This window comes from Bos indicus, chromosome 13, assembly GCF_029378745.1.
Source record: "Bos indicus isolate NIAB-ARS_2022 breed Sahiwal x Tharparkar chromosome 13, NIAB-ARS_B.indTharparkar_mat_pri_1.0, whole genome shotgun sequence".
In the NCBI taxonomy this organism is placed as follows: Eukaryota; Metazoa; Chordata; class Mammalia; order Artiodactyla; family Bovidae; genus Bos; species Bos indicus.
Window position 1 is genome coordinate 9,254,477 of NC_091772.1, and position 23,880 is coordinate 9,278,356.

The following is a 23,880-nucleotide window of genomic DNA, read 5'->3' on the forward strand; positions in this document are numbered from 1 at the left end:
TAGAGCTTATTACACACTGGAAGATGTTACTGAAAAGAGCAGAATATCTTTTCTTAGAGGTTTATAAAAATAGAAGTGATTTCTCATCAGTTGAAATGCAAAGAGTTTTCAAAATGGATTAGACACACAAAAATTTTTGTTTGATGTGCAAACTCGTGACAAGGCCCTGCCTTTTTTGCCAGTAAACTCTGTTTGCTTCTAGCCTTTTAGTGCAATCCTGCAAATATTTATTAAATGTCCACTATGTGCAAGAGCTAAAGGGTTTGTATTGTGTGTGTTAGTTGCTAAGTCACATCCAACTTTTTGCGATCCCATGGATTGTAGACCACCAGGCTCCTCTGTCCATGGAATTCTCCAGGCAAGAATACCAGGGTGGGTTGCATTTCCTTCTCCTTGTATTATGTTACTGAGGTTCAGAAATTTACAAATGACTAATAAATGGTTGTTTAAGGCAATTTTCACAAAGGAGGTTCAGAGTCATTGCTGTGGAGTTTTCATAGGAATGAGGCAGAGAGATGGAAAGAGAAAGGGAGGTGGGGAGGAGATGAACAGAGAAACAAAAGAAGGAGTGAATTAGCAAATGGTTAGTTGATAGGCTGAGATTTGAATGTTCCTAAAGGGTAGTTAGAATTTTAATAGGTGGAGATGGGTGATAAGGGGCTGCAGAATGGCAGCTACAGTGATTTGGATGGTGTTCAGAGAGGCAAGGAGTCATCTTTTTAGATGGAAAATCATAGTACAAGCAGAGAAGAGCTAATAGAAAAGATCAGAGAAGAAATGCTGCAGATCAGCCTCAAATGCCAAGTTTAAAGTTTTGCTTTAGGGAGATTGGATTGACAGCACTGTGAGACATATGATGCCAAGAAGAAGGCACATGTGGACAGGTGAGTTTGAAGGTCATTGCAGAGGTGTATGAGAAATCCCAAGTAGCTGAACTAGATGATGGTAGCAGCTGTGGACAGAAGGATATATGTGGGAGGGAGACAGCTACTGCTAAGTCGCTTCAGTCGTGTCCGACTCTGCGCGACCCCATAGACGGCAGCCCACTAGGCTCCCCCGTCCCTGGGATTCTCCAGGCAAGAACACTGGAGTGGGTTGCCATTTCCTTCTCCAATGCATGCAAGTGAAAAGTGAAAGTGAAGTCGCTCAGTCGTGTCCGACTCTTCGCAACCCCATGGACTGCAGCCTACCAGGCTCCTCCGTCCATGGGATTTTCCAGGCAAGAGTACTGGAGTGGGGTGCCATTGCCTTCTCCAGGGAGGGAGACAGTAGGGACAGAACCACAGGGATGACTGGTTAGTGGGATTTGCATATTCTGTACTTTCAGTGTTCCAAGCGTTTATCAGAAAATGGCGTTCATCAATTTCCTGGTTCCTTAATATAGTGGATCTTTGTATACATATTCATTTAAGCAACATGTTAACCAAATAAGTAAATAATATGTAGGTTAACTTTTATCCCCATTTTGCATACAAGCATGCTGAAATTTAGGGCTTCCATGGTGGCACAGCTGGTAAAGAATCTGCCTGCAATGCAGGAGACCTGGATTTGATCCCAGGGTTGGGAAGATCCCCTGGAGAAGGGAACAGCTACCCACTCCACTATTCTGGACTGGAGAATTCCATGGACTATATAGTCCATGGGGTCACAGAGTTGGACATGACTGATTTTCACTTTGTTCACCCTGAGATTTAGAGCAGCTGAGTAGCCTGAGCCCACCCAGCTAGTAGTCTACTGAGTGGGACTTGGACTCCAGGATGCCTGGCTGTAAGACCCATGTTCTTGATCAGAGCACCTTGTCTCTATCAGAGTGTGGAGGGCAAAGAGCAACACTGAGAAAGCAAGGAGATTTCAACCTTGTGGATTGAGAGGGGTTCCTACCATACACTGTGGTATAATAACTGCTCAAGATATAGGAGTTTAAAATAGTGATGATTTTATTATAACTCACAATTTTGTTGGGCAGGAGCTGGGACAGGCTTGGCTGGGCAACAGGCTTGGCTGGGCAACAGGCTTGGCTGGGCAAGTCTTCTGTTACAGACAGAGGGCATAGAGTGGTATGAGGCTGGCAGGTGCACTGGTCTAGAAGGAGCAGGGTAGCTTCACTCACGTGCATGGCACCTGAGAGGAATGCCTGGGAATCTGGTTCAGCTGGACTTTCCACCAGGGCCTGACACGTGGCATTTCCAGCAAAGGCATCTCGAGCACTCAATGAGTTACATTTGCCTTTCTGGGGACTTTATATAATGGAATCATATACTATAGGCTCTTGAGTCTGGCTTCTTTGGCTAAACATTATGTTTGTGAGGTTCATCCACACCATGACGGGCAGTCATAGTTCATTCTTTTTCATTGCAGCATAGTATCACCCTGTGTGACTCTTCCACAGTTTAGCTGCCCATTCTCCTGCTGATGGATATTTGGGTAATTTCTGGTTTGAGCTAGAATGAATAATACCATTATGAATATTCTGGAACATGTGTTTGTGTGAATATGTTCCTATTTCTGTTGAGTTCATTCCTTCCAATATAATTGCTGGATTATAGCCAGTGTTTATGTCGGCATTAACAATTTTCTATACTGCTTGTACAGATTTATACCTTGACATCAGTGTATGAAAATTTTAATTGGTCCACATCAACTGGTTCAGTTCAGTTCAGTTGTTCAGTCGTGTCTGACTCTTTGTGACCCCATGAACCGCAGCACACCAGGCCTCCCTGTCCATCCCCAACTCCCGGAGTCCACCCAAACCCATGTCCATTGAGTCGGTGATGCCATCAAACCATCTCATCCTCTGTTGTCCCCTTCTCCTCCTGCCCTCAGTCTTTCCCAGCATCAGGGTCTTTTCCAATGAGTCAGCTCTTCGCAACATCAACTGGTAGTATCATATCTTATCAATTCTAGCCATCTTAGTGCTTCTGAAGGGACTGTTTTGAGAAATTAACCCAGGCCTTATCTAGTTCTCTTGCCTCATCATTCTCTGCTTAGGTAACTTTTCCTGCTTTCCTGACAGATTATGGGGGATAACCTATCTGATTATCCCATTTAAGTCTTTCCTTATTTTTTATTTGTGGAATCTCTCTCAAAACTGCTGAAGCTTTTAGATACATGATTCAAATGGACATTTTATTGGTGGTTTTTCCCACATCTTAAAGCCAATTGATATTCACTGTCCTGTTGTATCAGTTCTCATGGAGGACCAATAATCTCAACATCCACCATGCTATAACTAATTTTTTTTTTAAATCAGTGAAATTTTTCATGTGCAAACTTTTTAATTTGGATGTTCAGAAAGCTTTAACGTTAGTTCAACTTCCCCCAGTGTGTTTTCTTGCTAAACTCCTCTGTCCATTGACTTCTCTAAGCAAGAATACTGGGGTGAGTTTCTATTCCCTTCTCCAGGGGATCTTCCCGACCCAGGGATTGAACCCAGGTCTCCTGCATCACAGGCAGATTCTTTACCATGTGAGCCACCTGGGAAGCCCTCCTTGCTAAGCAGCAGGCTAAAAAAGTAAATTTGGACCTAGCTGTCAGGATGGCAAAGAGAAAATGATCTGTACCTGTGGGTATAGATGTAGTGGAAGATGCCTCCTCAAATGGCAAAAGCAAAGGAACCATCTCTTATGTGTGACTCTGCTGCAATGCATGTTTTAAAGTGACTTTGTAAAATGGGAAGACTCAAGCTACTCACCTTTCTCTGTAAAACCTCTTGATCCCACCATTTTATTTCCCTTATCCTTCTTTCCAGGGTTTTGGTAAGGCTTGATAACACAGGGAAACCATTTGGTGCAGCAGTCACATCATGGTGGTGATGGTGACAATGATGATGGTGATATAGGGGATAAGTATGTCTACTCCTCGAAGATATTTTCAAATATAAAATTAACTGGATTAGCCCGTGTGAGTTGCCTAGTAGAAAGTTGTGACATACAGTGGTGCTCAGAGCACAGATGTAGAGAAAACCAGGCAAGAGGGGATCAATGAAGCAGGCAAGATGAAATAGCAAAAGATAAGACTTCTCTGCTGTCTTCATATGCCCTTCCTGGAAGCTGTTGGTTTAAGTTTCCTTAGACTTTTCACAACGAAGTTCTGCACTGAAACTTGAGCAACTTCCTTGCAAACAAATGAGCCCTGACTTGAGTAGTCCCTTTAGTAGACATGCCATACATTACAGTAGTTTTTGTGACCCTCGCGTCTCTACAACTAGATTATAAAATCCTCAAGGGCAGGGATGTCTCTAATACGTTTTTTTGTACTCTGCCTTGTACTTAGCCCAGAGTTGGGAAATGTCACGTTATCCTGCTGATTAAGTCCATTAAGGATTCAGGTTGCATAACTCTTCTAATGGGAAATAGAGAATAAATTCTGCAAGTAAGTTTAATGTTCAAGAAAAGCATCAACAGCAAATATAGCTGCCCTTTGGCCATGCACGAAACACGAGGAAGAGAGTGGTCTTTTTCCAACTCTTTGTGAATAACCCTCAAGCTAAGTTCCCACCTCAGGGGCAGGATGCTGTGTGCACAGATAGATTTATTTTTCCCCCAGACTTGAATTGAAACCACCAACTGAATTGAAGGATCCACACTGGGGCAGGTAGTCTAGAGAAGGGACACAAATAGTTTCAACGGAACTTCAAGTCTATCCAGAGTAAGCGTCATCTTGGAACACAGAGGCATCTACTCCACAGATCATTATGGCTTTGGCTACAAATTCCACATAAAAGGATATTTATAGAGAGGTCCGCCTTTTTAATACTTGGTGTGTTGAGTAAACTGTATTTAGGGCCAAACTCTGATTCGCTGTTTTAAGAGTCCCAAACTAACCAAATGGGAGGAATATACTTTGCAGATACATCTCCATTCACATAGAGGGAAGAGACATAGTGCCAAGTACTGGTGGGGGGATATCGCAGTGCCTCTCAGCTCCACGATACACTTCAGTAAAAAATGCCCATCTGCATGTTCCAATGGGTTAATGAATATGAGCATGTGTTCAGCTATTGATACTAGGACAAGAATTAAGTCTTAGGACCCAGAATTGAGTGTAATTATTTCTTTAATAAACAGAATCAAGTATGTTATCAAAATACTTATGATTATAAATGTTTTTGTTTCATCTGGGAAAGATGATTTTTCATCTAAAGCATCCTTCCAATCTTGTTCTAACTCCTACAGACAGATTCTAAGAGCTATTATGAGAGAATAAAGAAAGACATTGTCCCGAGCCTGGGCTTAGGGCCTTTGGTAGGAATTGGGGTGTAGAGAAACTCTTAAATTTCTCTGCCTTACACCTCTGAACTTATGTGTTGCCCATTCGAAGCATTTTGGAAGGGCAAGACTTGGTCAATGAAATGTCCTGTTCACTCTTTTGAAATAAAACACCGCAAAGAGATGGAAAAGAGTCCCAATGCACTGGTTACCAAACTTTGCTGTACATTGGAGTCAACTGGGGATCTTTTAAAAATTCTGACATCCAGCTCTCTCTCCTAAGACATTTTTATTTCACTGGTCGAGGGGGTGATTTGGGCATGGGGCTTAGGTCTGTTTTAAAGACCTCAGTAGACTAGTCTATTAAAAAAGGCCAGAAAATGAGTAAATGAGTGTGTCAATTTCAGTTTATTTTAAATGTTGACTGAGCACATGCTGTGTGCAGAGCTGTATGCTCTGCTCCAGTGATACAGACAGAGATAAGAAAATAGATCCCCACTCTTATGGAGCTCAGTGGTGAGAGACCAGTTAGAGGGACAAGTAAGTTAAATTACAGTTACAGCCCACCTGACTACAAAACAGTGTGGTATATACAAAATCCGAAATTGGTCCAAAGAAGAGAAAAGGAGAAGGGGATGAGGGGATATTTTACAGAGTTTTCATGATATACTATATCAAGTGATTAGTATTTCTGAAACTTTAAGAGAAGCACACAAAATATGAGTTGTAGGAAAGATCTCATTTATGGAGTGTTTTCTATGTTGCCTTTAAAACTTGGCTTCTCATGGGTGCAACCAGCATCTATGAATGTGAGTATTCTTAGTAATGGTCCAACATAAACCAGCACAATGATTTATCCTTTTTGTCTGCTTTCCATCCTTCTTTCCTTCCCTCCTTTCATCCGTTCCCTCACGTGCATACCTGCCCGCTTACTGAAAGAAGCACCTACAACTTTGTCTTCTGTTGTTTAAATGAGTCACAGTTTTCGAAAACAAAAATGACAACCCTTGATCTTGCTTTCAATTTATTAATACCCTAGTTAACTTGCATTTCACTGATGATTCTTGTGGACATTGAGTTCAGTTCAGATCAGTCGCTCAGTCGTGTCTGACTCTTTGCGACCCCATGAATCGCAGCACACCAGGCCTCCCTGTCCATCACCAACTCCCGGAGTTCACTCAGACTCACGTCCATCAAGTCAGTGATGCCACCCAGCCATCTCATTCTCTGTTGTCCCCTTTTCCTCCTGCCCCCAATCCCTCCCAGCATCAGAGTCTTTTCCAATGAGTCAACTCTTCGCAAGAGGTGGCCAAAGTACTGGAGTTTCAGCTTTAGCATCATTCCTTCCAAAGAAATCCCAGAGCTGATCTCCTTCAGAATGGACTGGTTGGATCTCCTTGCAGTCCAAGGGACTCTCAAGAGTCTTCTCCATTACTCTCATATAATTTAATTTCCTTCTCCCATTTGGACTAGTATGGATGTATTGAAATAAAAGCAACTTGTTTCTTTGACCTCAAAATAATGCTTAAAAGATAAAAAATGAGACAATAACAACTACAATAGCCACTATTAACCACAGTTTGCCAAATTCTCAAAACTAGACCTGAAGTAACAGAAATTTAAAAAAAAAAAAAAAAAAAACCACAAAACAAACAATGGCTACTTTCTGATGGGGATGTGAATGACAATGTCATGATGTCAGATAAGCGTTGCTCTTAAATGTTACTGTGGGACTTCATTAGTGTGATGGTAGGGGTGGGGTCTTGGGGGATAACCACTTTATCCCCAGAAATAGACAATGCCATTCAAGATTCCAAAGTATAATCTTTATCTTTGCTTTGGCTTTTATCTTGAGGCAAAGTATTAACAGACAACAAGTATTTTGATTAATTCATTTTGGGTAAAGCAGAGCCTTTTTATCCATGACAAGTCTCATTAGTCATTGCAGCAGCATCATTTGAATTCTTTTGGATTACTTCACGTGTATTTACCATTCCTCTGTCATGATCTGGTTATTGCTAAGACTAAATTGCTATTAATAGTCAACACGTTATTTTTAAATTGAACAAGCTAATATTATCAGCCCATAATTTTCTGGGCTTACACTGAATCTATTACCATAATCAAGTTAATAGTATTTTAAATGAATGTTTACTTCTTATTACTTTGTGTCACAAAATACAGTTAGATGTTTGTCTACATACAAACGGTTTAAGAGTATTTACTCTACAAATGGCTCTGCATGAATCTTTTGTAAGAAAGAGTTTAACTTCTTTAGCATGTCCAATGAGTCAGAATTCAATAGTATTGGTCTTTTTCATGAAACTCAAAGGATTCACTTCATCTTCTCATACCCCTTCAGTTTCTCTTTTCCATGGTCACATGCCCTTCATCTTTCTCCAACTTAATGTCTACTGTGTTTTTTTCTTCTCTGACTGCCTATCACTGATGGATTGCTCTTTAGGCTAGTCAAGGAGCAGAGAGAACAAAGGATTAGCAGATGTGTGAAATGGTATGCATGTGTTTCCTACTTCCTTAGATGCTCAGAGAAGATTAAGTAGTTTGAATTTATGGTTCTATCTGTGATCTACCCATTTGACATAATGTATTATTGGAAGTTCCTCGGGTGTGATTCCATACATTTATCATGAAGAACAGATATAAGAGTTGATTTCTTGTTTGAATTATTTGAGTACCCAAGAATTTATTTAATCAGAAAATCTTCATTATTCATAAAACTTCCCTCATCTGATCTCAACACACGTGTGTTTGCTGTAGTTATGAAAGTGACTCTCTATTCGGGTCTGATAAACTCCATTGTTTGAATTAGGATATTAACCAGAAAAGGTTGTACATCTGATCCCATTTGGTCCAATTAGAGTTCATCACAGAAAATCTCAAATAGTTACAGGTTGCAGTATCAGAAGCCCTAATCACTTAACTTATGGGTATTAAAGTTGCCACAGACTTTGTACCAGATTACCCCTGTGGCTCTGATAATGCTGTCAAGGATATGCTGTATTGACAGTGGAGATGGTAGAGACAGTACCTATGACTAATGTGGTGAACTCTGTCAATTAGCACCCAGCATTCATTCCTGCCTTTTAAACTGAGATTTATGATGCTCCGGGGACTTGAGAGTCAATAACCAGCTCTCTAGACTCCTTTGAGGCTCTAGGGTTCTGGGTACAAGTTATGTTTTGCCAATTAGACACAATTAGAGATTTGAAAACAGCCAAGGCTGAGGCCATCATCTTGCTCCTGTTTCTGCTGCTGAGGATGGGCACAGAAATTAGTGTATAGAAGGGCTGTGGCTGTTAGACTCATCCTCATAGTGGTTTGGTGGCAGCAAGAGCTCCCTGACCTGTGGTTACAGCAGCTACAGTTTTGTGGCCTCATCTGCCAATCCACCACCCCTACTAAGAATTGTATGAGGAACTAATCTCCTGCACTGAATACCATTCTGCTTGAAATTCTGGGTGACCATTGCCTGCAGCCAACCTTGACCAGTACAAAAACAGTGGTACAAAACAAACAAAAAAAAAGGCTACAGTTTCTTGAGTCTTTACTAAATGCCAGACAAATTGAGTCTCAGTGAGATGGGCAATTTGTACAGGGTGACAAAGCCAGTAAGCAGCAAAGCCAATTTTTGGATGTGAGTCCCTCTGTAAAACTAGTAGCTAAGGGGAAGAAATTGCAATAAGCCTGCTACTATTAAAATTTTTAGTGAAGGACAGGGAAGCCTGACATGCTGCAGTCCTTGGGGTTGCAAAGAGTTGGACACTACTTAGCCTCTGAACATCAACCTTAGGATGAGATGATTTGAGAGAATAGTGTTGAAACATATACATTACCATAAGTAAAATAGATTGCCAGTGGGAGTTTGATGTATGAGGCAAGGAACCCAAGCCAGTGCTCTATGACAACCTGGAGGGGTGGGGAGTGGCACATGTGTGCTTACGGCCGATCTGTGTTGATGTATGGCATAAACCATCACAATATTGTACTTATCCTCCAATTAAAGTTAATTTAAAAATTTAATAAATTCCCAAGTGCTAGGGCAGTTTCTAAAAGCTAAATACAAGACCTCTGATGTCACTGCCATAAAAGAATGCAAGCACACACCTTGGGTGAAGCAGATAGAATCTGTGCAGCCTTGACTTCCTACGGGAAGAGTTGCATCCCTGAAGCAAGCCCACATCAGCCAACACCACTGTAGTGATCATCAGATGTGGATGAAGGGCGGTTCTTTAGCCCATGGCATCCATCCCCCCCGCCCCCCCCGCTTTTTTTTTTTCTGTATTTCTCATCACAACACTGAAGGGAAAATTATCGCCTTAGTGGATCAGGTGTCACGTTTCAGATCCTCTTGAGGCTGTTTGTATATTTTTTCAGAAAGTTTTTTGTATTTTTAAACTTTCAGAAGCAGACTCTGAAAAGACAGAGTGTATCATTTGGCCGAGTCGTTCAGCATTTTGGAGCCTGACATAAAACAAAAGATAAGACAGGAGGGCAGTTGGGTAGGAAGTGGCCCAGCTCCCCGTGGTTAGCAGACTTGGAGAGCAGGTGCCTGGACTGAGATCACTACCCTTTCCAGAAGTCAGTGGAACAGTGACCAGCCAGCAGGAAGATGCAACACTGGGGTCTCGGGATGCTCCGGTGAAAGACTGGAGGTGTTTTGCTTGCAGAGGTGTGACTCTGGGGGCTGAGCAGGAGGGACTGAGGCATCACAAGGAAGACACAGGAGCCTAGACACTAAAACGCAAGTGGAAGTTGCAGAGATGGGGAAAGGGTTTTCAAGGAAGAACTTCCAGGAAGAAAGGGTGGGGACTCCATAAAGCAGCTTCCCTGCTGGGGGTCCTGTGAGGGGCATGCTGAATGTAAACTGCAGCTGGGATCCAGCTGAACTGGAGGGAGTGGAGATGCCCTCCGACTCCCAGGGAAGGGGCTGCTCCTTTCCTTTCTGTAATAACTCATAGCCCTGGAGGCAGCCGGTTTTAAAAATTGGAGTGTAGTTGCTTTGCAGTGTTCTGTTAGTTTCTGCTATACAGCAAAGTAAATCAGCTACACGTGCACATATATCCCCTCCCTCTTGAGCCTCCCACCCTGCCCCCCAAATGCTGGCCATCGCGGTTGTCACAGAGCACTGAGCTGAGCTCCCTGTGTTACACGGCCGCTTCCCTTAGTTAGATATTTTACACACTGTAGTGTAAATGTCAGTGCTGCTCTCCCAGCTTGCCCCCCTCCCCTTCTCCCTCTGGGTACAAATGCCCGTTCTGCGTCTCTATTCCTGCCTTGGAAATAGGTTCACTTATACACCACTTTTCTAGATTCCACAAGGGTCATTTGCAGAAGCAGCCACTTTGGATTGAAATCCTGGTGCCCCCGTTTACTTGCTCAATTGTTTTAATTCTTTTTTTTTTTTTTTTGAGGTATAATCTTTAATTTTATTTTATTTTTAAACTTTACATAATTGTATTAGTTTTGCCAAATATCAAAATGAATCCGCCACAGGTATAGTCTCTCCATCTGTGAAAAGGAAGCTGGGATGGTGCCTCCCTCGTTAGGGGTAGGTGTTGAAATCAAGTAATTTAATTCAGATCAAATGGATTTGTCTACTTTTACTGGCTCTATGGTGACTGACATTGCAGCTCCCAGACAAGTCAGTGAGAGGAAGTACCCCCAGACCCTCACGCTAAAGAACCAGGAGAGCTCAGGGACCTCATGGCAAGCTGTTACCATCATCTGGCCTGGTCTCAGACTGGTTTTCCCAGCTCTCAGGAGAGAATCTAACTTTCTTAAGGTCTGCGTTTCAAAATGTCCAAGCAGCTGCTAGGTTTCCAAAAATGGGGCCACGTGGGCTCACATCCCTGGAGGACATTGAAGAAAAGACTTGAGACCCTGGACGTTTGAGGGGTCATCACCTTTGCGTGTCCCTTCCACCCCTCCTCAATTGAAGGAAGGATTAGGGAGCTGAAGTTCTGGGGGTTTTGAACTTCAAATCAGTCAGAAGATCCATTATTTTTGAAGCTCTAAACCAGAAAATGAAATTGCTTGTCTTTCTGCCTTTGCCTAATGAGAAAGGAAAGTTTCTGTAAAGGCTTGGCTTACTTTGGCTGCTTCTCTATTGGGTGTATTATGTTCAAATTTATTTAAAGATCACATGGTGGGCCATAAACTCCTTTAGTGAGAGGTAAATTGTAGGAAGGTCCAGATATAGTTTTTTGTTTTTTTCTTTTTTATTAGATTTGTGCTGATTAAGTTAAAGCACATGCTCTGAACTCCCTTGAAATGAGCCATGCTCTCTTCCATGCCACCTGGCTATGAGACAAACATGAAGAATTTGGCTCTGGCCTGAAGAAACCCTCAGTATTAAGGGGAATAGAGATGCATTCCACATGGAAACGTGGTGGCTTCAGGCTCTGCTTCTTTCCTCTTGCCAACCCTCTGTGTGTCTCTGTTGTTTCCAGGAGAAGGAGAAATAAAAATATCTCAACATAAATGGAAACCAATCCCCTTACACACAGACACACCCAACAGGGGACAGCAGTCACCCAACCATGTCAAATGGAACAGGGCTTGGAATGGAAAAGAAATCACTGCTTTTTAAAAGCTAAAGTTATTCACAGAAGGTGAAAGTCACAGGGCATGATTCCCACATGCATCAGAAAAGAATTCCAGCTCATTAGCCAAGGCCAAGAATCAGAGTAGAGGTGGGCAGTGCGGGTCAGGGCTGTGGATACTGGCTTGCCTCTGTCGTAGGCACGGACTTGCTGAGGGGCCTCCAGAAACTTAAGTTCCTGGATTCTTCTTTTGACAAACCCAGATGACACGTAATAACCACCATGGGCCAGTGCTGCTGAATTCATCCGATAGAGCGTTACAGAATCAGAATGCTACTTAAGAGCTGATAATTACCTAGGAAAGAAGAACATGCTGGCTGGGGCAAGGGGGCCCGGAGGTTACATTTTCATGGTTCAAGAGCTGGTAAAGAACATATGAATTACAAGCCAATGAGAAGGACATTTTGATGATAACTTAGAAATTCTCAACTCCAGCAAAAGTGAAAATGTTAGTTGCTCAGTCATGTCTGAGTTGTGTCTGATTCTTTGCAACCCCATGGACTATAGCCCTCCAGGAGAATAGCTGGAGGGCTATTCCAGCTATTCCAGTATTCCAGCTACTATAGCCCTCTGTCCGTGGAATTCTCCCAGGCAAAAATACTGGGGTGGTGTGTTGCCATTCCCTTCTCCAGGGGGATCTTCCTGACCCGGGGATTGAACCCTGGTCTCCCACATTGCAGGTGGATTCTTTACCAGCTGAGCCACGAGAGGCTTTAGACCAAGTAGAAATACCATCAAGGCAGCAGGATGTGAGCAGATAGCAGTTTGAGGATCTCAGTGGTTTGCGTGGGTCATTTTTGTTTCCAAAAGGCTTGAGACAAATGCTTTCTGAAAGACACCAGTAAAAGACATTGGGATTAAAAAAAAAAAAGAAATCTTCATTTTATATTGGTGGATAGCTGATTAACAATGTTGTGATAGTTTCAGCTACAGAGCAGAGTGACTCACACATATATATACATGTATCTATTTGCCCCCGAAGTCCCATCCAGGCTGCCACATAACACTGAGCAGAGTTCCCTGTGCTATAGAGTAGGTCCTTGTTGATTACCTGTTTTGAATATAGCAGTCGATGGTTACGGAGTTTGAGATCAACTGAATACACTTCTATATTTAGACATGGGCAATTTAAGAGAGACATCAGTGGGTAGGACCAGCACTTGTCTCCAGCTTCCTTCTAGATGGATCCTTAGGCACTGTGGTTGGAGCACTGATACAAACGAGCTATTTCTGAGAAACCTCAACTTCAAAGGAAATCACCCACAGCAGAGGGGCTGATGCCTTGCTGAATGAATAATGAAAAATACAATAAAGACCAGATCTGATAGGGATTTGAATTAGATGCATGGAAAAGTATTTCTGTGGAAAATGAGATGGTAGGAGGGTTTGGGACAGATTGAAAAATTCATAACCAGAGCTGCTCACAACCTGTATCACTTAATCCCAGAAAAATTCAAGGCTCTGTGAGAAGGTAGTTAGATGAGAATGTGACATCAGGTTCTTTTCTCTGAAATTTAAAGTCACCTGTGCCTTGAGAACACCCAGCGTCCCCACTGTGTACTCTCCCAGCCTCTACCCCAGCAGTGGAAAACTCTGACCTTGGTGGAGCCACTGGCAGAGAGGCCACAAAGATGCTTGCTCCCTGGGAGCTGGGCATAGACCTGAGCCTTCCTGGCGTGTCCACCTCATCCGCAGGACACTGACCCAGCGGGCAGGCCCGCGCACCTCTCTCCCAACAGATGACCCCCAGGGGTCGGGTCCTTCAGCTGTGCTTGTTCAGTGGAACCTCCAGGTTCTTCCTCGTCATCACTGGGGTGCCGGAGGGCACAGTGAGAGGGAAGGGGGAGAGGAGAGACAGAGAGGCGTGGACACAGAGAGAAAGAGAAATTGTGAGAGAGGAGGACAGACAGAGAAGGGGAGGGAGACAGGTGACAGGTAACAACTGCAACGAGAGACAAATAGTGAGTGAGGGGAAAAGTGAGAGAGATGTGGAGCAGGGTGGGGAGAGAGAGATGGAGGGGGAGCCAGAGACAGTGAGGCGTTTGCCCGGAAGAGAGGGACAGACTTGGGGGCAGTTGGAGGGGAGACAAACGGGATGCTGAGATGACCTCTGTACTCCCGGGAGGAGGGTTGGCGGTGTTTCCCTGCCCCCAGCACGAGCCTGTCCAGCTGCCAGCGCAGATGCAGAGGCGCCCTGAGCCACCGATACACACACCATGAGGAAGTCCGCGGTAAATGGAGCCAAGTGTCTTTTCCAGTTCTGTGGCCCCTCATGCTTGGAGACTGTCTGTCCCAGGGGTGCAGTCAAGGGACCCTTGATGGGTAGACATTGTGCTGTGCTCAAGAACTTCCCATCAGACTCTGCCTGATGTCCCTCCAGGGAGCTTGGGAGCCTCTGTTCCCTCCCCACAGGATGGTTCTTTCCAGGAGGCTCCTGGGCACCCCATGTCAGGGCCCTGCAGGGCTCTTGAGATGAACGAGCAGGGCTCCCGCTGCCAGGGCACCACCCAGCAGCCTGTCCCCACGTGGGCTTATGGAAAGATTTTCTTCAAATTTTACTTAACCTCACGTTACAGTCTTGCCTCATTTCCTTGGGGCCACTGAGCAGGATGGCCTGTCTCCTTGGAACATGCTGACATTATCTTAACAAGCAAGCTGTCCAGCAGGAGCATGTGTATTGAGAATAAAATATTTTGGAGATGCTGATTGTAAGGATTTGCAGAGGGCCCTTTGCTGCTGTAGGAAAAGTTCTATGACTCTGGTTACAAATCAAAGCCTGCTTGATCGCCATGCCTACGCTTGCCTCATTCTTTTTTTTTTTTTTTTTTCCCCTCGTTTTTCCTTCTTTTGGATTCTGCTGCTTCCCCTCTGCTTTTGCATCTAAGCACTTAGGGCTTTTGTGTTGTTTCGAGGCAGGTAGAGCAGAGTGTGTTGGCTTTAAAACTGTAGATGCCACAAACCCAGCTGAGAATGAATTGTGCAGATGAACAGAAGGAATGTGAGGAACAGGAAGACCGTTCATTGCTCAGGAAATGCATGCTTGCTGAGTTTCAGAGCTTCCCTGGCCTTCACTAGGCTTGTGTGTCTTCCATCATCACCCAGCCAGAGAAACTGGAATGTATGTATCCATGTAACCTGATACATACTGCAGCAAGGGCTCCATTATTCATGGGAAGATGTGCAAACAAAAATAAAGACCCGGCAGTGCATTTTCATAGGGACTTCTTTTTCCTTCTGACAGACAAACCTCAACACCTCTTTGCCCTTTTCCCAAGAGATAGATTTATTTTGGAGTTAATTCCAGTGAGTAAATTATCAGCCTGGATAGAGGAAAAAATACGTAATATTTCAGTTCTATTAGACTGCTAAGGAGATTTATTTTGTCTTCTAACCAAAGATAGCCCCAGCCATTGAAAATGTCTTTCTTTATTAAAATCCTTGTTTAAAAAAACCATTGTGAACTAGTAATCAGTAGGACTGGCTCTACTGGATAAAAACATGTTTGTATCTATGTCTGTATCTTTCAAAATCTCCTTTTCTAAGTGGCTCGAAGGTGGCATGACTGCAAACTGCCTTTAGGGCATAGGAAACCCTAAGAATCCAGAGGCAGTTTTGGAAAGCCTATTTCTTTTTTCCTGTCTGCTGAGTATTTGTGGGGAGACAAAAGAGAAGAGCATAAAAAAGGCAAGCTCCTCCAAGCTCACAAAAGATCCTGTATCTCAAGATGACTCAAGCCACAAAATAATAGAAACTTTGAAATCAGTGCAGCTCATTTCTGGACAATGGAGGAGACCATGGCAATAGTTCAGCATCCTGTCCTCGTTTATCTCCAAAAGGATAGATAGCGTTGCGGAAAAACAGTCCATACAGGAACCCTTGAACAAACAATTACAAGCATCATAAAGCAAGCAGGTCTGGAATCGATCCCAGCATCCATTTCCCATTCTCACTCTTCTTTAACTTTGCCTATTAGGTGGTTTGCGGATTCAACCTTCTGTGAGTGTTCATTTAATGGTACAGTATCAGTTTACCCAGGTAAGGGATGTGCATGCCCGTTTTCCCTGCAGGAAAGCAAAATCTCACATCATTAAGTTGTTTTTCTCTCTGATTTGTGGTTAGACTAAAATAGAGATGAGGGGAGGAGGGAAGTATATGCCTGTATACCTGCCCCCCTGGAGAAGGCAATGGCAACCCACTCCGGTGCTATTGCCTGGAAAATCCCATGGACGGAGGGGCCTGGTGGGCTGCAGTCCATGGGGTCGCCAGGAGTATGACACGACTGAGCGACTTCACTTTATTTTTTCACTTTCATGCATTGGAGAAGGAAATGGCAACCCATTCCAGTGTTCTTGCCTGGAGAATCCCAGGGACGGGGAGCCTGGTGGGCTGCCGTCTATGGGGTCGCACAGAGTCAGATACGACTGAAGCGACTTAGCAGCAGCAGCAGCAGCAGCATACCTGCCCCCCACCCCGCCCACAACAAAACAGAAAAGAAACAAAACAAAATACAAACAATTCTCTGTGTGCCAGGAGGTTTCTCCCCCAGAGCAACTACTGGGCTCTAGTATGTCCCTCCCATCCTCCACTTTCCTCTCTGAAGCACACGGCACCCTTCCCCACACACAGAGGCACAGACGCGACACACCATTTGGATCACAGCACAGGATTCCCCTTCCAACTCACTACCTCAGACATCCATCAACAGTTGGATCTTGATGGATGAGGACCTCCTCCCTGGATCCAGCCACCCATGGACCTATATAAACTGACCACACTCTGCCACTAGCTGCGCATCTTGTTGGGATATTTATACACCAAGTTTTTATTATTATTATCATTGGCTGTTCTGGGTCTTTGTTGCTACGCACGGACGTTCTCTTGTTTCAGCGAATGGGGGCTACTCTCTATTTGCAGCGCGAGGGCTTCTCATTGTGGGGCTCCTCGTGTTGTGTATAGGTCCTCGGGTGCATGGGCAGTTGTGGCACGTGGGCTCAGTATTGTGGCAGCATGAGCTTAGTTGCCCCACAGAATGTGGAATCTTCCTGAATCGGGGATCGAACCTGTTTTCCCCTGCATTGGCAGGTGGATTCTTAGCCACTGGACCCCCAGAGAAGTCCTACCCACCTAGTTTTAACTGGAGAAGAAGGTTGTCAGCGTTGCGAGAAATAAGTACAGAAACATTTGATGGTGCCTTTTTTTTTTTTTTTAACAAATCATGAATTTTGAGGTGACCACGATTTTTGAGTTCCTACTCCCATGATATATATTGATGGATGCCTCTTGTAACTAATTGTTCAGGGTCATATGTGATCTGACCTGTGCTCACCTCAGTCTCCTCTCTTGCCCTCAACCTCGTTTTCCAAGCTGCATCCAGGAAGGCCCCTTTGGGTCTCATTCCAGGTGTCTTCCTGCTCCAGTGCCCTTCCGCTTATTCATTCCCCAACCTGTATAGTGACGCCTCCAAATCTGTAGCTGACTCGCTCCTTCTCATTCCTATGTTAGATGAAATGTCACTTCATCCAAGAGGCTGTCTTAGACCACTGTGAAGTAGCTTCCCTCATTCCATTACTTTCTGCACCATAACGCCACTAATCTTCTTCTGTGGCGTATCGTTCTCTGCCAGATTGACTTATTTCACTGCATGTTTATTGCCTGTCTGTATCCTGGAATATGATCTCTTTTAGTGACCCAGACCTCACAGTCTTACTTACCATTATGTTTTCAGTGCCAAAAAGATGGTTTGAAATAGAGAAGATGTAATACGTATTTAATGAATGAAAGAATTTATGAATTTATGAAACCCTATCATGTGTGAAGTATTTACCTGACTTAGCCTGTCAAGTCTCTACACAAACCTTATTGGATACATATCATTTTTATATTTGCCTTGGTTGGAACTTAGATTTGGCTGCATATAACAGAATTTCTCAATAGGAGTAGCTTAAATAACATCAGTTCACTTCAGTTTAGTTGCTCAGTTCTGTCCAACTCTTTGCGACCCTGTGGACTGCAGCATGCCAGGCTTCCTTGTCCATCACCAACTCCCGCAGTTTACTCAAACTCATGTCCATTGAGTCAGTGATGTCACCCAACCATCTCATCCTCTGTTGTCCCCTTCTCCTTCTGCCTTCAATCTTTCCCAGCATCAGGGTATTTTCCAATGAGTCGGTTCTTCACATCAGGTGGCCAAAGTATTGGAGTTTCAGCTTCAGCATCAGTCCTTCCAATGAATATTCAGGACTGATTTCCTTTAGGATGGACTGGTTGTATCTCGTTGCAGTCCAAGAGACTCTCAAGAGTCTTCTCTGAGGTATTTGCCTGACTTAGCCTGTCAAGTCTCTACAAAAACCTTATTGGATACACACCATTTTTATATTTGCTTTGGTAGGAACTTAGGTTTGGCTGCATATAACAGAATTTCTCAATAAGGGTGGCTTAAACAACATAGAAATGGGTATTTCTCTCATGTAGAAGAAATTTAAGACTGTTAATGGGGGTTCTACTTGTCATCTGCTCTGCCTTCTTCATGTCCAGTGTGACTGCTTGGGGTCCAACCATCACTTCTGTTCTCAGGCAAGAGGCTGGAGGAAGGAATATAAAGGGTAATGCCTCCTTCCCTTTAAGAAGTTTCATGCTGGTCCCCCCAACATTTTTGATTCTGTCTCATTGGTCCGAATATAGACCCATACAATATCTACTTAGGAAAGGAGCTGACAAAAGTAATTAAGGGCAACAATGTGCTTACTTAACTCAAATGTGAGATTCTGTTTCTCAGGAGGAAAGGAACTAGCCCATTCTGCTGCATCCATGTTGAATCTCACAGCAGGAAGATAACGCTTCCAAAGTCACTCCACAGCCACTGGATGACGGAGCGGAGATGGGAACCTGGCCTCAGGACATTATGTTGCTGTTGTTGCGTTAGGCGCTCAGTCAGTCCTGTCTGACTCTTTGCGACACCACGTAGCCCACCAGGCTGCTCTGTCCATGGGATTCTCCAGGCAAGAATACTGGAGTGTGTTGCCATTCCCTTCTCTATGAAGTCTCCCAACCCAGGAATTGAACCTGGGTCCCCTGTATTGTAGATGAAGCCTTTTACTGTCTGAGCTATCCGGGAAGCACCTTTCGTGTGTTAGGTGAACATGATAACCGCTACACCATGGAAACATGTAAGGACATCGTGTTTACCCCCAAAGCATCTAAACCTGTCCCACACACCCAGTAACACAACTGTTTCCCAAGTCCCTCTTGAGGGATCCTCAATGGACTAAAAAGCTAGGGTTGAAGTCTTCCCCCTTCTTTTTCTTATTCCCAGAAGCCAGGGAGGATACAGTCATTGTGAGACATTATATGGCGCCTGCACTCACCTTCTCTCTCCACTTTCACCTGTTGGCGCCCTCTCCACCCCTTTTCTTGTGTGATATAGTCTTAATACTACTAATGATCATAATAGTTTCTATTGACAATTTGCTTTGATTCACTATGTACTCTGCTGAGTGTTTTATTTTTATAAAAAAAATTGTTCACTCAATTCTAAAAATTGAACCTATTTGAGAGCCAGGGTAATCAGGCTTAGAGTGGTTAATTTATCCAAGTATACCCAGAATTTCACTCCAAAGTTCACTCTTACAACTAGCTTTTTCCAGTTCAAGAATCTCTTACCCCTGGATGCTTTCCTCTCCACTCTCTCCAATGTAATCATGTTTAAAGTGCATCCTGGTGACTCAAAAGAAGTGATTGTCTATTTCTTTGAGCTGTGTGTGTGCCGTAACCTTACTTTGCTGTTTTTAAGTGAGCTCTGACCTTGCTATCGTGTTTCCCATGCCTGAGGCTTGAACACCTCCTTTTGACTGGAGATCAAAAGGGCCTTTATGGCCACAGACCCACTTTCTCTGTCTTGAGACGTTTTAGTCCTGTTTGAGTCAGGATGGCAAGAGGGAGGTCAACATGCAAAGTCTGGGAAGACTTTGTATTTCTTCTGGGAATGCCAGACCAGATGCCCTTCTTGCCTCTAGGTGGGGCTGTAGAGTCCTTGGGATGGGGGGTTGCAGTTGCTTACCAGGACTTTGAGTTGGACCATGCCTGCATTTCACCAGAACTACAGAGCAGCCACCATGCTAGATGGTGGATGGTTGCTTCCTGCTTTATGTGAAATTACAGCTCAAGATTCTGAGGCAAGAGGGTCACATGTCATTATGGAGCCCCAGATCCCTCCTTCACTGCAGAGATGCACATGGAATTTTCCTATTGCTTCTGTTTCGGTCACTGTCTAGACATTGTGTCATGATAATGTATCCTGTCATGTCATTTTTCTCCAATTATCTGAGTAGTTGCAGGGATTCTAGGCTTGTGAGATAAAAGTTGAAGATGGTTCAAAGAAATGAATTTAGGAGTGTTCTCTGTATAGCTAATCATTTTCTCTGAAAACTCAGGGAAGCTCAGTGCCTCATTTTACAAGGGACAGTCTTGAATTTTTGTGTGTGTGTGCTTTTAAAAAAAATCAGGGGGGAAAAAATCCAGCAGAGGAAATAAAGATATTATGAAAACTCTCTTTTTAAAAATGTTTAGGGCTTCCCTGAAGGCTCAGTGGTAAAGAATCCACTTGCCAATGAAGAATACACAAGTTTGATCCCTGAGCCAGGAAGATACTACACGCTGTGGGGTAACTAAGCTGAAGTATCACAACTCCTAAGCCTGTGCTCTAGAGCCTGGGGGTCACAGCTACTGAGCCCACCTACCTCAACTACTGGAGTCACCCACCCTAGAGCCTGTGCTGCACGACAAATGGAGCCATTGCTTCGAGAAGCTCACTCACCACGGGGGCTAGAGAGTAGCCCCAGCTTGAACAACTGGAGAAAAGCCAGTGTAGCAACAGAGACCCAGCAAAGTCAAAAAAAATTAAAAAAAAAAGTTTATATCAGGGATAAATAGATGGGAAGAAACCTCATGAGATGAGTCTTCTAGGAAAATGTCTTTCAAAACTTAAGACCTGCTCTGTTAAGTTATAACAAGCAAACTGGAACTAATAAGGCAAACCATGTAAATATATAGTAAGTGGGCTTGAGGATGGGCTAAATACATGGGTAGGTCTTTATTTCTAAGAAACATCTATTTAATGCTTGTACACCCTCCTTCAGTTTTGTTACACTTCATTGGATTAAGAGGTAACTTAGCAGGCGAGCTAATTTTGAAATCACAAGCACGTGTTCCGTAATGGTAGACACAGCCTTCAGAAGTATTGTTTGCTGTTCACAAACTCATATTATGCAAATTACAGAAGAATGCCTAATATTACCTTCTAGTCAACAGTTTTAAAAGACATTAGATCTATACCACCTCACCTCCTCCGGCTCCTCCCCCTCGGTATTTCTTGTGTGATTCACACTAGACTGTCCCCCACTTCTGAGCTCTTAGGATCATAATATTAATCACTTAATCCTCTCAGCACACGCCTGAAACAAGTCAAAGGTGAACTCAGCATTATGTATTAACTCATAGGCATATCATTTAAATAATCTGTTGTCAAAACCCTTACCAGTCTTACAATGAGAGCACCTTGTCACAACAGGAACTAATTCCTCTGATAAATTCCAAGCCTCAATTTCTCTCTGTCATAATAGCAAGGGAAGAGCTTTCACACTGACGGACAGAAATCACTGAATTTTGTTAAGGTGGTACTTTGTGCTGGGAAGTCTTCCTCTGTTAGCTCCTTTAATCCTAAAAGCAATCTTGTGAACTCGGTATTGTTATATGACCCAAACTTTACCGCAAAGGCAGTGGAGGCCTGAAGAAATTAAGACATCCGGCCAGGATTACACAGCAAGGACGTGATAGTGCTGGATTGAGAACTCAGGCAGTCTGGCTCCGGCTCATGCTGTGTCTCCTTAAGCTCACCGTGTTGTGTTTCCTTTTAAGGCACCATCCGTCCATCCACCCACCCATTCCTTCTCCTCACCCCACCCCAGAAATAGTAAGTGTCTGCTACTATTTGCCCAAAGCTGTCCCTGGGCACTGATAATATGTAGATGAAATAAACACAATATTTGCCTTCCAAGAACTCATGAACTGGCCAGGACAAGACACGGAACACTTGCTGAGAATAGAGAGCAGTAAATACAGAGAATATAAAGCTGCAGAAGTGCCGTGGAAGCTTGGAGCTATCCTCATCCAGGCTGGGGGTGCAGTCATGTAATAATTGATGGAGTGCATGTCGGCTAATAGACTCCAAAAGGTTAAAGAGAAAAGTAGAATGAAGAGAAAGTGACTGAAAGGAACAGCTTGGACAAAGGCAAAGAGGCAAGAAACAAAGATGGTGTGTGTGGGGCAGAGCTGCAGGGTTGGTTTTCACTGTAGCATAAAAGGGGATGAGAAGTGAGGTGGAGAAGGGCACTAGGACATGGGCCAGGCTGAGAAGTCAGCCCTCTGCACATCAGGGTCCACAAAGTGTTGCACAGAGGCACCAAAGGAAAACACCAATGCGTGTGTTCTGTTATTTTTTGTATTTTCTTTTTATTGGAGTCTAGTTGACTTACAGTACTATACGCTTAAGGTGAACACAACATAGTTACTCATAATTTTTATAGCTTATATTCCATTTATAGGTATCATGAAATGTTGGCTATATTGCCCGTGCTGAGCAATATAGCTTATTAATCTTATACATAGGAGTTTGTACCTTTTAATCCCCTATTTTTAAAAGAAATTTGTTTCGATTTTTGATGATGCTTTATGTGTGTGGGAGTGGGCACATAACACAGGTATATAATTTATGTGAGAGAGTTCAAGGCTAAAATTCTTCTATTGATAGGGTCAAGGGAAATATAATCTTCGGAGTCACTTTCATAAGTAATGGGGAGACAGTAGACAGTTTAATTTAAAGGGGGACTCTCTTACACATATGTTTGTTTACAGATTCTTTTTGAAGCCCCATGAAGGATGATATTAATAACACAGGTCTAAGATTCATACAGGGAAGTGCATTGAAGAGAAGTTTGCCACCAGGGAAGTTAACATTGGTGAAAATATGAGCCAAAATTGTGGGATAGATAAAAGGGCATGGTTTAAAATGATTTTTAGGTGGTTGAATAAATGACATTTGGTGATGGATTGACCATGGTTTTGACAAGGACTTGATCACTTTCGATAAGCTCCAGCCACAAGCCTCCTTGCTGTTGTTTGAATGTGCCCAGCACAGATCTCCAGGGCACTTGGATTTCCTCTATCTGTGCCTGGAAGGCTCTCCTCCCACCCTCACCTCTGCCTGACTGGACTCCTCATTCCTTTCTCATCTTATCAGGGGGACCTTCCTTGATGATCCCATATAGTTCTTCTACTCTGTCAACCTCACCTGCTCCTGGGTGTGTCCTCTCCACTTTGATCACCTCTACAGCATTACCATGTGAACAGTTCTACAATCTTGTCTTGTGTAATAGTGTGGTGTCAGGGACTTCATTGCTTTTGTTCATTGCTCTCTCTCTAATGCAGTGGTGCCTGACATGTGTGGGCTGTGCTCCGTAAACATTGATTGAATAGAAGAATGAATGGGCACATGAATACATAAATGAGTGAACTAAAAAGTGACTCTTGTTAAAGCTGATCCCTTCACAAGCCCACTAAAGAGTTAGTATTTTCCCAATGGGAGATGAGGAGTCGGAGGTGGGGGAAGCTATCCAAAAAGGATTAGAGACTTGACTAAATGTATCCTATCTGTTAAAACTCTTTACATGGTCAATAAAGAGAAAGCCTAATCAAAGTGACTTCTGTTAACAGTGACAATTTATTGACTCAAGTAACTGTACAATTAAGAGGAAGAGCTATTAAGGAGGTTTGATTTAGAGTTTCAAGAGGTTGCCTGGGGCTGGATCTTTTTCCGACTCTGCTCTGAAAGGCTGGCTTACCTCATAGTGTCAAAATGGCTGCAGCTCTCCTGAGCCTGTTAGACCCAAACCACACTGCCCAGGAGAGAGAATATCTGATTCCCAGAGCCCAGCAAAAGTCCTCAGCTTTGCTATGACTGGAGCACTTCTGAACCCATCACATAAGTCATTGGGATG

The 23,880-nt window shown here is 43.5% G+C and overlaps 1 protein-coding gene across 2 annotated transcripts in view; it reads left to right on the forward strand.

Annotated features, from left to right (window-relative positions):
• The window catches only part of MACROD2 (mono-ADP ribosylhydrolase 2), a 2,314,515-nt gene that overhangs the window by 1,830,553 nt on the left and 460,082 nt on the right, over positions 1-23,880 (forward strand). The gene's annotated exons all lie outside the window — the stretch shown is intronic.